At 38.8% G+C, this 14,979-nt stretch overlaps 1 protein-coding gene and 1 pseudogene across 3 annotated transcripts in view; one reads left to right on the plus strand and one right to left on the minus strand.

Annotated features, from left to right (window-relative positions):
- RGS6 (regulator of G protein signaling 6) overlaps positions 1-14,979 on the plus strand; it is a 442,000-nt gene that overhangs the window by 4,267 nt on the left and 422,754 nt on the right. The gene's annotated exons all lie outside the window — the stretch shown is intronic.
- LOC120619853 (uncharacterized) lies at positions 13,575-13,693 on the minus strand (annotated as a pseudogene).

Here is a 14,979-nt window from a genome sequence, read left to right on the forward strand (position 1 = left end):
CAGTGTGCATTAGAGCACCATGACCATTTTATGAGATGGGTCCCCATTTCATGACTGAGGAAACTAGGAGAAGAGGGTGTTGCGGGAGTGCATTTGACAGCTGGGAGGTTCCAGTCGACTGAAACACCCCATTTCTGGTCATCCTTGTGTGGCTACTTTGTGATTAGAAAATGAGTCCTTTTACTTAGGTGTTAGAAACATAGGGTACAGCTATTTTTATTTATGTAAACTTTAAAAATGTGTAAATATTTGAATATGAGCAAAGTCGATGCTCATGTAACCGAGGCTACTCAACTGAGTTGTGGTGGAGACCAGCTGTCCTGGCTTTTCTAAATACTTAGGTAAAACCATCAAAGGAAAAGCTGTCTTTAAATTTTTGCATGTTCGAGTTCCCTCATTCACAAGTATTTTCCCTAACAGGCTGTTTTCTTGCCCAGAGGTAAGTGCGCATTAAACAAAGCCTTCTGAGATGACAGCGCCCTGCGTGAATGTTAACTAGCGGTGGCACGCCTCGGAAGTACCTGAGGCTCCTGCGTTGCACCCACTGAGATCTGGCCAGCCCCGAGCCCAGACAGAGAACTGTGATCGGTGGCTCTTAAAGTAGCACAAAAGGCATATTTTAAACACCATCAATGGTGATGCTGAACCTCAATTTTCTCATCTGTAAAATGGGAATAAAAGTATACCCCTTGAGTATGTGTGGCATCAAGGAGAAAATCGGATCCTGAATAGCGTACTGGGCAGAGGAGGCCCAGGAATTGGAGATGGCCCCTGTCGCATCACACTTTCTATTTTCTAATGATATTGATAATGAGTTGTTGATTTGCAACAGAAATTCCCTGGGTGAAATCTGAAACTGGTCCCCATATACAGAGGACAAGAAGGGACCAAAGAAGGAGGCAGACCACTCCAGATTGGAAGGTTGCCGGTTTAATAAGCAAGGGAACTTGTGTACAAGGCTTGTCTTGGGCCAGCTATAAGGTGAGTAGATTTCTACACCCGCCCACCAGAATCTTAAAAGTCTATATAAAGGCCTTAACGAGGTTCAGTCACATACACTATCCAGAGGATCTCAACAACACCTTATTCTCTCGAGGCTGTGTCCTTGAAAATGGCTCCCACTGTGGAAATTGGGCAGAACATACATTCCAAGGACGGGGAGGGGGCAGGGAGCCTCCAACTGCCCAGGCCCAGCTCATCGGTTACCTGGAGGTCACATCCTCCCAATGACCTCCCCCAACAGGAGTCTGTTAGGAAAAAGGTATTTCAGGGTAACGGTCCCCCCACGCTTTTTTTTTTCTGTTCTGGAGGACTTTATCAGCCTAGCATTTGAGGGACTCCTAAGTCCCTGGGAGAGTCCTGCTCCATCATTGTAACATTGGATTTGAGGACGTATAGAAAGCAAATGGCCCAGATGCTAAGTGGACAGGGTAGGGTAGGAAAGACCTTCCTTTGCAGTAGCCAAAGATGAATATGTTTCCTTGAGCCTAAAGTCCATTAATCTCCAGCAGGAAGAGAAGTGAACCCTAGGACTGCTGCCACATTGATATCTCTCGTGCCAGACTGTGACCCATACCTGGAGCAAGGCCATGTGTTATTTTTCTCTGTATCCTTTGTATCTCTTATAGTGCTTGGCACCTAGTAGGAGTTTGCTAAATGTTCGCTGAGTTAATGACTTTCAGAGTGACAGTTGTGGGTGGGTGAAAATGGGAGGCAGGATGGACTAGTAAGTGGTGCAGATGCATGGACTGATATGATTGTGGGTGCAGATGGTTATAAACCCCATTCTTATTGTTTTTTTGATTTCGCCTGGCTAGATCCACCTCAGATTCATACTATAGTGAGGCATTCATCCTGTTTTGTAATTATACATTAATGTTTGTCTCACTCAATGGGCTGTGGTCTGTTTTTTTTTTTTTTTTAAACCATAACTTTTCCTATTTCAGCACAAAGCCACATGTATAGTAAATGCATGAGAAAAAATTGGGTTGCTAAACAAAAAGTTGGCCAACCTACAAAGCTACAAAGCTACAGATTGGTTAAAAGCGGTGAATTGATTTTACCAAATAATAATCAGCACTTGCAAAGCTTTTGGTAGATCAAAGCCTTTTAACAAGAATTAGATGGTATTACTCCCATTTTACAAATAAAGAAATCAAAGCTGAAAAAGAGGTTCAGTCACTTCCCCAGATAGTTATTAAGTAGAGATATCAAGATTTAAACTCAGCTCTTACTCCTAAGTCCTAAGTCTCTCTGAGGTATTACAAGGTGGGGAATAGATAGAGACTCTGCCCTTGAGATCATCATTTCAGTTGTCTTGGACCTGATGAAATCAATAGAAAATTAACAATAAAGGATGTTAAGTAAAAGTTTAGGAAAAGAATGAGTGGAATTTTATGTCAGATTAGGTAACAAATAGATGACAAACACAATAAGTACAGTTTAGTTCAGAGAGAGAATATTGTATAATCAGATCTGAAAGAGACAGGCTTTGGGAAACAGGTAGAAATTTCATAGGTGAAGAGAGGAATAATGCAAACTTTTCAGGTGAGAGGTATTGATAATTAGTTGTTAAACCAATTGTTTGCTTTCAGGGTAAGAACCCATTTTTCTTAAAACATGGGGCCCTCTGACCCATTTTTGATAGAGATATGGATACCAAAGAACACTTTCTATTTTTCTAAAAGCAAAACAGCTACTCCTGTGTGACGATGCATGGCATCTGGCACTAGATCCCAGGGTTGGGAATCATTAGGGACAAGTGAGGATTGTGTTAAAGCAAAGGGTATGTGCTGATCAGAAAGCCCTCTTGTTGCCATTCATTTTTAATCATTAGCAACTAATTTCAATTAGAAGAATGTTGTATAGATCAACACTGCCCAATCCAAACCAAACACTTGTTTGAGCTAGTTGGATGTTTTTCTGTCTGTGACCTCTCTGTAAGATAGACAACAATTTTTAAAAATGTCCAGTGTATTTTTTTCCTAAGCTGCTATGTAAGTGCTACTGTGTTCAGATTCCAAACCAAGCAGGAAGATGCCATTATATTATTTTGCTGACCATACATCCTAAAACAAAGACTGATTCAGCAGCTGGTCAAAATAGAAAGGATGCATTCATAAAGAATAAATTTATTGATTATATTTTAGATTTTTTTTCTTTTAGAAGAAGGCTCTTTAACTCTTAGAATGGCAGTTTAGGGGCTTGGTTGCTGGTTTCTACCCATAGCCTGGGGTATGTGACATTAGACAAAGTAGCTTCTCCCTATTGATCTGCATTCTCCGCAGGTGCAGAAGACGGCTGAGAAATTGTGATTGCTTTGAGGGCATTACTGAAATAATGTTTCTGGAAATCTCTGGTTTAGTCAACTCGTAGTTTAGAGATGGGGCGAGGAGGGGGCTCCCACCCTAAGTCACCTAGTTGGTCTGAGGTCTCCACTGTTCTTTCCTGTTCCTCACCCTGCACGTCCACATCAGTTGTAAGTCCCACTACCAAAGACCCTTTTCTAGATGACGATGATCAGATATGGCTGTTTTCAAGAAGTTTAACATTCTGAGGGGCGGGGGTGGGGGACGGGGAGGTAGAGTGGAAGATGGAGAAACAGAATGTGGTAAGACAAGCACATGTAAATGGAATGAGCAATGGTGACTTCCCACTGAGAGATTTCATTGAAGAAATTGAATGGATGGACACTGGTGGACCAATGGGTTTGGGGCCTGCAGAGATGGGGTCATTGGACAGAAGTGGCAAAAGTGTGCTTGAGGCATTTCAGTGTAAGTAAAAGGATATAGGTGATAAAGTGTGCAAAGAATTTTTAATTCCCACCCACCTCCCCACTCCCGCCCCCGCCCCGACCCTCCGAGGGTCAGGTCCTTAAAATCCTTTCAGGCAGAAGTTTATTGATGAATTTTAAATAGGAAATAGGGATAGGCAAAATGTTGCAAGCAAAACCGTTTAATAAATATTTATCTTAAAGTAAAAAGAGAAAACGAAGTTGATTATGAGTGGCACTTACCAACCTTATGTTGGTAGTAGAGGATGTGCCACAATGAATTCCTAGTTACTTCTTACTAGGAGATCACTCCCCTGAATTAAAATGTTGTCAGTAATTTTGCTATATTACAGTCAGTGCATAATTCCCATGCAAATGGGCATTTCCCCCACTGTCAGGCTCTCTGTCCAGATGTTCACTGCCTTTTAGACTTTCAGACTGCAGGATTGACCACTGATGCCTGGATCTTCCTGTGGCTCAAGGGTAAAGTGAATAAATCTTGGGGTAAACTTCATATAACTTGCTTGGACTGAGTGATTAGGAATTTCTCAGATATCTCACCCCAGTGCTTAGGATATTTAGCATCATGCCAAAGCATATGTTGTTAGTTCCAGGTTTTCATTCTTTGGGGGTGGGGGGAGCTCCTTTAGCTTTTAAAAACTTCTCTTCGAAAACTACTTTCCTTGCCTGCCATCTGCCTTACAACCCCACCCCCATGGCAAAAACCTGTTTCTAATCTCCAATTTCTCATATTTTCTAATTATCCTTAATAAGAATGACCAGTTGGCTATCAAAAGTGTTTTTGGAAGTAGATTGGTTTAAGTTGAACTTCGCTTATTGGGAATTCTTGGTGGCGGGATGTTTCCTGTGGTTGAGATTGGTTATGTTGTTGGTTATATGAAGATGAACAGTGATAGACAGGACTATCAAACTAGGGACTTAAATGCCACATACGTCTGATGGTGATGAAGATAATGGTGATTCATGGCTCTCTTGAATTGGACCAAAAAACAAAACTAAGCTAAAGCAAAATTCAAACCATCTCAAGCAAAAAGGAATTTATGTGACTCATATGCCTGAGAATTCAGGCCTGTCTAGATCTAAGGACTTAAGTGATATTGTCAGCACTCTCACTTTATATCTCATTGTCTTGACTTTCCCTTCTGTGACACTAGAGAAAAAGTAGATGGTCATTACTATTCTTAGCCTTACCTCCTTTTGACACAGTCCCTCAGAGGGAAAGGGTCTTCTTTCTTCCAGTATCCTTATCTCAGTGTCAAGGAAAGACCTTGATTGGTCCTGAATAGAGTCACATGTCTACCTTGATTCGGTCAATGTGTCCAGTGATACAGCATATTCTGGCCAGGAGAGTTCCCAGGCCCATTATTCCCTATCAGAAGAAGCAAATTGGATAGCAAAAATATATTCTGGGCAATCAGAAACAGTAACTACTTCAATCCTCTAAACTGGCTGAAGGACTTTGGGTTTTATTTGCTGGGCAGTGGAAAGTTATTAAGAACCAATGCAAAGTAATTCAACCACTCTTAGAGAGTTCTGAGATATTTTGTAAGAGTAGGAAGACTTTCATTATTCAAAATAAAGCTTTTGGATAATGTGAGTCATTCCTTCAATGGTATATTTCTAATCTCATTTCACTTCTAGACTAGTTCCCTGTTCAATGATTATCGTTCCCGGCCTATCCCTACTGCACAAGCATTGAAGTGAGGGTATACAGTGGTGACAGATAACTTCTGGCCCCCCCACCATTCTTACAACCCTGTGCCTGCAATTATATCATGTTTGGCATTGCTCTACCTGATATGGCTCAAGTGCCACCCTGAGAGCTAGTGATACTATGTCCTTCTTTCAGAATATTTGCACTATTTTTTAAAGCATACAATTCTATTGTATGTCATATTCATAGAAAAGTCCACGAATCATTTCTCAATAAATTTTCAAACACTAAATACATCCATGTTATCTTCCCCAGATCGAGAGATAGAATATTACCATTCCCCCAGAAACCACCTTACCCCTGACCCCAGTGGTGACCAATAACCTGATTCCAATCACGTATGTTCCCATTTTTAAAATATATGAAATATATATGGAATTATACATGTATGTATATACTCTTTTGTTCTTTCTTATGTACAATATTATTTGAGAGATGCATGTTATGATGCATAAAAGTAGTTTATTCATTTTTTGCTGTACAGCAATCCATTTTGTAATATTCCACAAACTGTTAATTTATCTACTGTCGATAGGCATTTGGGACATTTCCAGGTTAGGGCTACTATGAATAATGCTGCTCTAAACTTTTTATAAGTGCTTTTTGGTACACATATTAATGCATTTCTGTTTGGTATACACCTGAGACCGCATTGCTAGGACATGGGGTGCCTTTTTAATATGTTTTTTGTTACTTTTCTTAAGTCATTTGTAGCTCCTATTTAAGTTTATTGCCTATTTTTCAATTGGATTGTCCATCTTTTTTTTTATTGACTTGTAGGAGTTTTTGTTTTTCAATAATATTTTTAAATATTACAATATTGATTTGTAAGAGTTTTCTTTTTTAAATAATAATTTTCAGTCATATGAATTTAAAATATATTTTCCTATCCTGTGGCATGTTTTTTTACTCTCTTGGTGAATAGGAGACCTTACTCTATATGTAACTCAATTTATTAATCCCTTCCTTTATGGTTTTTTTTTCTATGCCTGCTTAAGATATTTTTGCCATCCTAAGGTCATAAAGCTATTCTTTCAATTTTCAGAAGCCCTCTTGTTTTGCCTGTTATCTGTAGGTAAAAAATCCACCTGAGATAGATTTTTATCTACTGCATAAGAAGATCTATATTTATTTTGTTTTTCATAGGTATGTACAGTTAACTCAACACTATTTGTTAAAAAATCTCTTCTTTTTCATTGCTTTGAAATATCACCTTTGTTATAAATCAGGTGATCATTTATATTTGGGTCTCTCTCTGCTTTCTAGCCCTTTTCATTGTTCAATTTACCTGTGATACTGATACCCTACTGTCTTTAATATACCTTAATAATGTCTTAATATCCAGTAGTGTATGTCCTCCAGCTATGTTCTTATTTAAGAATAGTTTTGTTATTATTAGCCATTTGCATTACTATAAAAATTTTAAAATCATCTTTTGATGGAATTTTGGTTGAGACTGCATTAAATCTCTAGCCCAAATTGGGAGTAAATTAATATCTTTAGAATGTTGACTATTTTAATTCATTAAGATGGTATACCCCTTCATTTATTTAGATCTTTCATTTCTGTTAGTGTTTTGTATATGTTGTAAAGGTATTGCACATTTTTCTTTACATATATTCCTAGTATTTAAAGTTATTTTATAATATGAATTATATCTTTTATAAACATTTTATGGTTGTTCATTGTGAGTATATGCTATTGATTTTTATATATTGACCTTGTATCCAGTGATTTTGCTCAATTCACTCATTAATTCTAATAGTTCTGTGTAAATTATTATGGATTTTCCAGCAAACAATAAAATTACCAGCAAAACAGTTTTTATTTTTTCCTTTGTAGTCATTGTGCCTTTAATTTCTTTTACCTGCCTTTCGTATTGACTAAGACTTCTAATATAATGGTGACTATAAGTGGTCATAGTAGGCATTCTTGTCTCATTTTTAATCTCAGTGGGAAAGTTTTCTAAGTGTGACTATTAAATATTATGGTTGCTGCATTTTATAAATATCCTTTATCAGTTTAAACAATTTCTCTTACATTCAAAATTTGCTAAGAGCATTTTTGTGAATAGATGTTGATTTTGAACAAACGCTTAAAGCAATAGTCACATGGAATGTTTGACTCACCACCTTTTTTCCCATTTCTCTTGGATCTGGTCCCATGTGTTCTCATTGTCTTGGGAACTCTCTTTTTAAAAAACGCTTTATCCAGCTTTTCTGGTTGTTTTCGAGGGTTGTTCTGTTTAATGTAGATCCTCATTGTAGGAAGTGGTACATTCTAATTGTACCATGTTGGTCTTCCAGCTACATAATATGAGTAAAACTGTAACAAACAAACCTTCAGAAACCTATTCAATTGTTATTCCTTTGACCTATATTGCTTCTGCCTGATAAGCTTTGTGAATAAATCTTTGTTTTGTTAAATCTTGCTACCCCCAGAAGAGGAAAAGCTTACTATTGCTGCTCCAAGTGTGTGCACTATGGAGTCATAGGAGAGGTGCACTCGATATTTAAATGCCTAATTGTAGGGTAAAAAGCTCCTGATTTTACCTGTTCTTAAAAAAATGAAGAAAGAAAACAATGAACGGAATAAAACTGACATTCTTTTTTTAAAAAGCCAGTAGGAATGCTTTTCTTCTTGGGCCCCTGGGGAGCATGTCATCCTCCTTATCTCTTAGTCATCCCCTTCTTGTGTTTAAAAATTGGCAAAGCTTCTCTGTCACTCCTTCTGATCTAGCAGTCATACAATCTTTCATGCGAATAAGAGAATAATATGTTATTTCTGCTGTCCCTAAGGTCAATAATATTAGTAGTATTAGATACTATAACCTTAGAACCTATACTTGTAAAATATAAATACTTTCATGTGAGAGGAGAAGCATTTAGGATCTCAAGACCCAAATTCTACTGTTGGCTCTATTACCAAATAGCGAGATGACATTAGAATATAACTTGATCTCTCTAGTTTCATCCTCTGAAAAATTAAGTAATTGGGCTTGTTTAGAGAAGACAGCATTTTTTAACGTACAGGAGCAAATAGTAAATATTTTGAGCTTTGGCACATGGTCTCTTTTGGTCTCTTTTACAACTACACAACTCTGCTGTTGTAACATAAAAGCAGTCATAGACGATAAGTAAACAAAATGGGTGTTTACTTATAAGATTTTATTTATGGACATAGAAATTTGATGTTTACACAATTTTCATGTGTTATAAAATATTCTTCTTTTAACCCTTTTCAGCCATCCAAAAATGTAAAAACTATTCTTAGCTCACAGACCATACAAAAACAGGTAGCAGGCTAGATTTGTTCCACAGGCCCTAGTTTGCCAGACTTTTGAACTCGTTGATGGTTAAGGGCTATTCCAGAACTCTACGTATATCAATGTAGACATTGATATACTAGTCTTTAAAAAATTGTCTCTTTCTGTCCCAAGAACATTGTTCAAAGGAGTCTTATTTCTTTCTCTTAGGTCAATTAAGAATAAGAAAATAAAAGATTTTATTTTCTTTTTATTTATTTCTTCCCTGATACTTGCTCTACTTATAAACTCAAGTTTCTGATCTATGTAATATTCTTGTGCCTGAAGAACTTCTTTGAGCATTTCTTGCAGTGCGAGTTTGCTAGTGAACTTGTTCAGTTTTTGTTTGTCTGAGAAAGTATTTATTTTTCCTTCACTTTTGAAGGATAATTTCACTAGATATAGAATTGTAGGCAGGTGGTTTCTTTCAACATCTTAAGTATTTCACACCACCCTACTGCTTGCGTGGTTTCTGATGAGAAGCCCTCTGTAATTGTTATCCTGTTAGTCTATAGGAAACATTTTTCCCTCTGGTTTCTTTCAAGATCTTCTCTTTGTCTTTGATTTTCCGTAGTCTGAGTGTGAGATGCCTAGGTGTAGTGGTTTTTTTAACCCCCATTTGGTGTTTTCTGGTCCTCCTGGGTCTGTGGTTTGGTGTATATCTTTAACTTTGGAAAGCTCTCAGTTATTAATCCTTCAAATACTTCTAATCCCTTTTCTCTTACTTCTTCTCGAGGTATTTCAATGACACTTATGTTACATCTTTTGACATTGTACCATAATTCTTGGATGTCCTGTTCTATTTTTTAAAAAAATTATTTTTCTCTCTCTTTCAGTTTGGGAAATTTCTCTTGACTTTCATTTAAGTTTATTGATTTCTTCCCTGGCTATTTTGAGTCTATCACTGAGCCTGTCAAAGGCATCCTTAATTTGTCATAGTGTTTTTGACTTTTAGCATTTTCCCTTTTAAGAAATTTTTTAGAAAAGAGTTTCCGTCTCTGTTTTCATTACTATCTACTTTTTCCATTAGAACCCATTACCTATTTAATCATCATTATTTTGAATTTCTTTGCTGATAATTTCAACATCTGTGTCATATCTGAGATTGGTTCTGATGATGGTTGTCTCTTCACACTGTGTTTTTTTCTTGCCTCTTAGTATGCCTTGTAATTTTTTGTTGAAAGCCACACGTATGTCAGGAGCCGAGGTAACTAGGCCTCTAGTGTGAAGTTGGATTTAATTTGGCTAGGAGTTGGGAGATTCTTAATGTTTGCCGAAGCTTCAAATTCCCCCATTTTAGTTTTCTCTCTTGGCTAGGTTTCCCTAAGTACTCCTCAGAGAGTTTGGATTTTGGAGGTCTTTTTACTGTAATTCACTGTTATTATACTAGAGACCTGTTAGCGTGGTGGTAGGGTGTAAGTGAGGAGAAATGTTCTATAACCTTCCAATTAAGAGTGAAAATGGAGCAACTTTTCTTTAGTAAATGCAGCAACACTTTCTCTATTGCAGTCAGAGGGAAGGCCAAGAACACAGTGGTTTAGGTGCGGGTGTCCCAAGATGAGAGGCTAGCCTTTTCCTGGCTTCCATTTCTTCAATGAAGTTCTAAGTGAGCCCATCAGCTGAGACTGTGTGTAAAATCTGAACAAGGAGGAAATATGAGATAGCCAATTCAGAAAGGGAAAAATCAAACTTGGTAGGAAAACACTCTAGACTTGGTGGGCAGTGTTGACTAACTCATTTAAAGTTCATGCCCATGAATTTACAATGCAGCTAGTCAGCCCGGTTGCGTGATTTCCTTTCAACCTCACCCCTACCCCAAAGTGTTCACTTGCTTGGATGTGAACTTGGATATTTGGATCCTGTATGGATATTGTATGGTGGATATTCAGGTTCTGTCAACGTTGCAGTTTTGCTAGGAAATATAACACAGAAAAGGGGAGGTGAGGGAGATGAGGATATTTGAAAGATAGCGATTGATTATAATGATGGATGCAGTGAGAGAAGAAAATCTAAAAAAATTTAGGTTGAAATAGATTGAATGTCTAAATAAGTTTGAAGAATATTTGCAGTGAATGTAGAGTAAATGAACTGCAAAGAGGGAAGGTGGAGAAAGTAGAGGATTTGCGACGATACAGGCACTGGTGATGTTGAGGTTCAGCATGTGGCCATGTGAGACGGTGGCCGGGGAAGAGGGATGGCGGAAAAGGGTTCAGGTGAGGAAATAGAAGGAAGAACAAATCAACCTTTTTTTTGATAGGTCTTTGATTCTGACATTAAAGTCACTGAGATTAACTAAGGGATGGAGAAAACCTCTGAGAACTGGAACTGGAGTCTTTAGGAAATGGAAGGGCATAAGCAGGAAGGAGGTGAGACGTAGCAGTGAGAATGGGTAGAAAGCGGCATAGCTAGATGGCTTGAATGTCACGAGATCAGGGATTTGGGTAGGAAGACCGGAGGGAAGTAATTTGAAGCAGCAATGGACAGCCAGGAGCATGCTTATGTTACTTCCTGATCTTGAGATATATACAGGCTGAGGACAGGGAGCTATGGGGGAGGGGATGCCCTTGGGGTAAGCCAGGTTTCCATCAAGGTCACAGAAAGTCAAAGTTCAGAGAGGAGGTAGAAGGACATAGTGGGAGTACTGTTTACAAAGGAAGAGTTCAAAAGTCAAGAAGAGTCAATGGGGCATTGGCAGAGTCTAGGGGTGTCCAGAGCAGTGTGGTAAGAGATGCCTCCATGAACCTGAACTTTGAGCAGTGATTGTATTAACAGGACTATGCGGCACATCACATGGCTAAAGACTTCCTGTTTTGTGAAGAACTTTCTGCTTCTCCCTCTCAGCTTAATTTTTAGGATTATTGTTTAATATAGGGAATGCAAAAATATTTTTCTTTATAAGCAGCTTTAGAAGATTAGTTTGTTTAGGCTGTCAGGCAGCTGTAGCAACCCAGATAGGACTGTATTTATATGTCTTAAGATAGGATTGATATGGGGAAGTCAACTTCACTGATGCACTAGGAAGTAGAAGGAAGGGACTACAAAGTACTCGAAGACCTACTGTGTACCAGTTTTACTACGTACCAGTAGTGCCTACTACTAAGTTTATATATAATATATAGGTGCTAAATATTTAATATTTAGCTATATACTTAAATTTTGTATATTCACACAATTTTGTTTTAAATACTTTATATAGGTAATTTCACTGCAGACCAACACTGACACATTGGAAAGTCTGTGGGCATTGGCGTCTGCTCTGAGTTTGAGTTTTCATTTCTCGGCTGACAAGCTGTGTTACTTTGGGCAAGTTACTTATATTCTAGAGCCTCAGTCTTCTCATCTGTAGAGTAATAATAATAAACCCACTTGTTACAGTTACAGCACTGCCCAAGTGATTCTGACAAGAAGGCCAGGCTGAGAACCACCAAAACAGGCGGATTAGTGCTCGTTCCATTTCCTAGATGAGGAAACCAAGTCTCAGAGAGGCTAAATAAGCATGTGATAAGTTGCTCAGGGTCACACAGCACTTAAGTTGCATTGCTGAGCTGGTTATTTGACCCCATGATCCTTGCTATATCCTTACAGTGAGTTTTTTTGCCTAAATACAAGGGAAATTAAAGGAGTTCCACCAAAGCGTGGCTGCCCGACAGTAGGCAACATGGGAAGAGATAGGGGGATCAGGTGAAGAGGAAGCAGGCTCCATGGTATCTAGGTCAATGGTTCTCAAACTTGCATGTGTTTCCAGATCACCTGGGGAATATTTAAATTATAAATCTCTAGGGATCACCTTAGGCCAACTGGATTAGAATTTCTGGAGCATGGGAACCAGGAACATGTATCTTTAGAATTTCCCCCACGTGATACTGAGGTTGCTAGTCTGGTTCAGGTCCTTGGATCAGCTTTTGGGAACCATTGAATTCTAACTGAGGTCTTGAAATGATCAAACAATAATATTCCAGTAAAATACCGAGTGCCTGTCATTGCCACCAAAATTGTCCTCTGGAGGTTGAGCTCTGTCATCTTGCTTTAAGGTCTTCTCTATATTACCTGAAACAGACACATGATCTGTCATTGAACTTCTGAACCTTGAGTATATAGGAAATGTCAAGTTGGCAGACTGTGCTACAACAGAAAGGGTTATTTGTTCTTTATAGCTGTTTTCTTCCTTCTTCCCCCTTGAGGTTCCTGCCCACTCAGTCAGATTAGAACTGTATAAACAAGCTTATACTACTGAGTTAGCACACATCTTGTAAATTTTTTTCTGAAGTGCTTAACATTGCTGATGTCAGAAAAATCCATTGGGTTTTATGGACTAAGGCAAACAATGTAAGTTTGATATAATATAGTGGAGAGGAAATAACATCAACAGAAATTCTTATTTGGCAACATAAATATTTAGACTATATTATAGTCAGCATTTGATTGCTAATCCTACAAGAGACTTCCCTGAGTAGGGTTTTGAGGTCTGGGAGCTGAGTGGCAGGCGTGATGTCTTATGGCTTTTAGCTGCATGTGACATGTGTTAGTGGCATTGTAGTGTAACTGTAGTGGCCCACCTCTTAGTTGGTCATCAGGGTCACCTGAAGAGTTGGTAAAGGGCTGACAGTTCCATCCTTAGATGCAGCAAGTCAGAATACCTAAGGGATGGGGAGGAGCTTCTCCAATGAATTTGGCTGAGAACAAGCATGCTGGTTAGTTGCTACATTTATTCCATGCTAGGGAATTTGTATGACTTATTTTATTCCCTTTCTTTTTTTTTTTAATACCTAGAACACTCAATCTTCCTAGGTGGTCTCCCATCCAAGTACTAACCAGGCCCGACCCTGCTTAGCTTCCGAGATCAGACGGGATCGAGCTTGTTCAGGGTAGCATGGCCATAGATTTTATTTACTTTTCAAAAGCAACTCTGCAAAGTAGGGGGTTCTCATCTTCCAGGCGAAGAGCTGGAAATTTAGAGTTGGGGAGAGAATTGCCAGAGGCCACCTGGCAGCCTTAGTGTGGCCAGAGCTGAGAAATGACTCTAAATTTAATGTCGAAGCCCCTTCCTTTTCCACATATTTGGTCTTTCCTACCTATTCAGCTCAGCATGGTTATCTCCTGGACCCTAGGCTTTGCTGCTCTAGAGTGGTTGGCATTTACAAAGGAAGATAGCTAGCATTTGTCATAACTACAAGCTACAAATGCAGTGTAAGTTTGGAGTAAATTAAAGTCCCAACTTTCGAAAGATTTACTAACCAGAATTTGAGTCATAGATGCTCAATTGTTGTTATTCATAGGGTCTCTCCTCACTATATTTCCCACCCTCCCACAAATTCCTTCTTACCTAAATTACTTATGGATTACAAAAGTGGATTCCTGAGTTGAAGGCTGGTCCATATCATTAAACTCTGGGGAAAATTTTTCTGTGTGTTTCCATACATAGGTCTTTGTTGATAAAGAGTCTTCTTTCTTGGGCAGTTTTAATGACTTGTTAACTAGATGAATGTTCCAGAAAGGGTATCCTGCATTTAGATGGAATCTTATCAGTTCTGTCAATCATTAAAATATATTTGAGTACCTACTAGGTTTCAGGACCTGTTCTAGGGTGACATGGTTAGAGGGTAAACCTCACTGACAAAGGCTCTGCCTAGGCAGAACTGGGTTTCTAGTTGAGAACACCCCTGATAAACAAGTAAACGAAGTCCTAGGAATCCAAATAGGTGTGAATCTGTTATTTCACTCTCCACGTTGGCTGTTCTCCCACTAATCTCCTTGAGATCAGATCATCTTCATGTTTTCATTTTTTCTTGAGTGCCTACACTTCTGGGGCTTCCAATGCCCATGCCTGTGTTGTCATCTAGGCTTGAATGGCCTTTCCTACCTCCCCCAGACTCCTGTTCATCCTTCTGCTCTGATCTCAGTTGCCACTTCCTCCTGCTCTGTGTTAACATAACTGAACACCTACCCATTATAGTATCCTGCTTTCGTGGACATGTCTGTCACCCCTCTTGGACTCTGAACACTTTAATGAGGGCATCTGCGTCTGATTTATCTTCGTATCTCCAGGGCCTACCATGGAGCTTTGCGAGTGAATGCTTAATGTGTTTGCTCCAAGAAGAAATGTTGAGTCCTATGGCACCTAGTGGTGGGTAGTGGTATTACAGGAATTGTTTGGTGGGAAGGGACCCT

The sequence above is a fragment of the Pteropus medius genome, unplaced genomic scaffold (genome assembly GCF_902729225.1).
Source record: "Pteropus medius unplaced genomic scaffold, Ma_sr-lr_union100, whole genome shotgun sequence".
Taxonomy (NCBI): Eukaryota; Metazoa; Chordata; class Mammalia; order Chiroptera; family Pteropodidae; genus Pteropus; species Pteropus medius.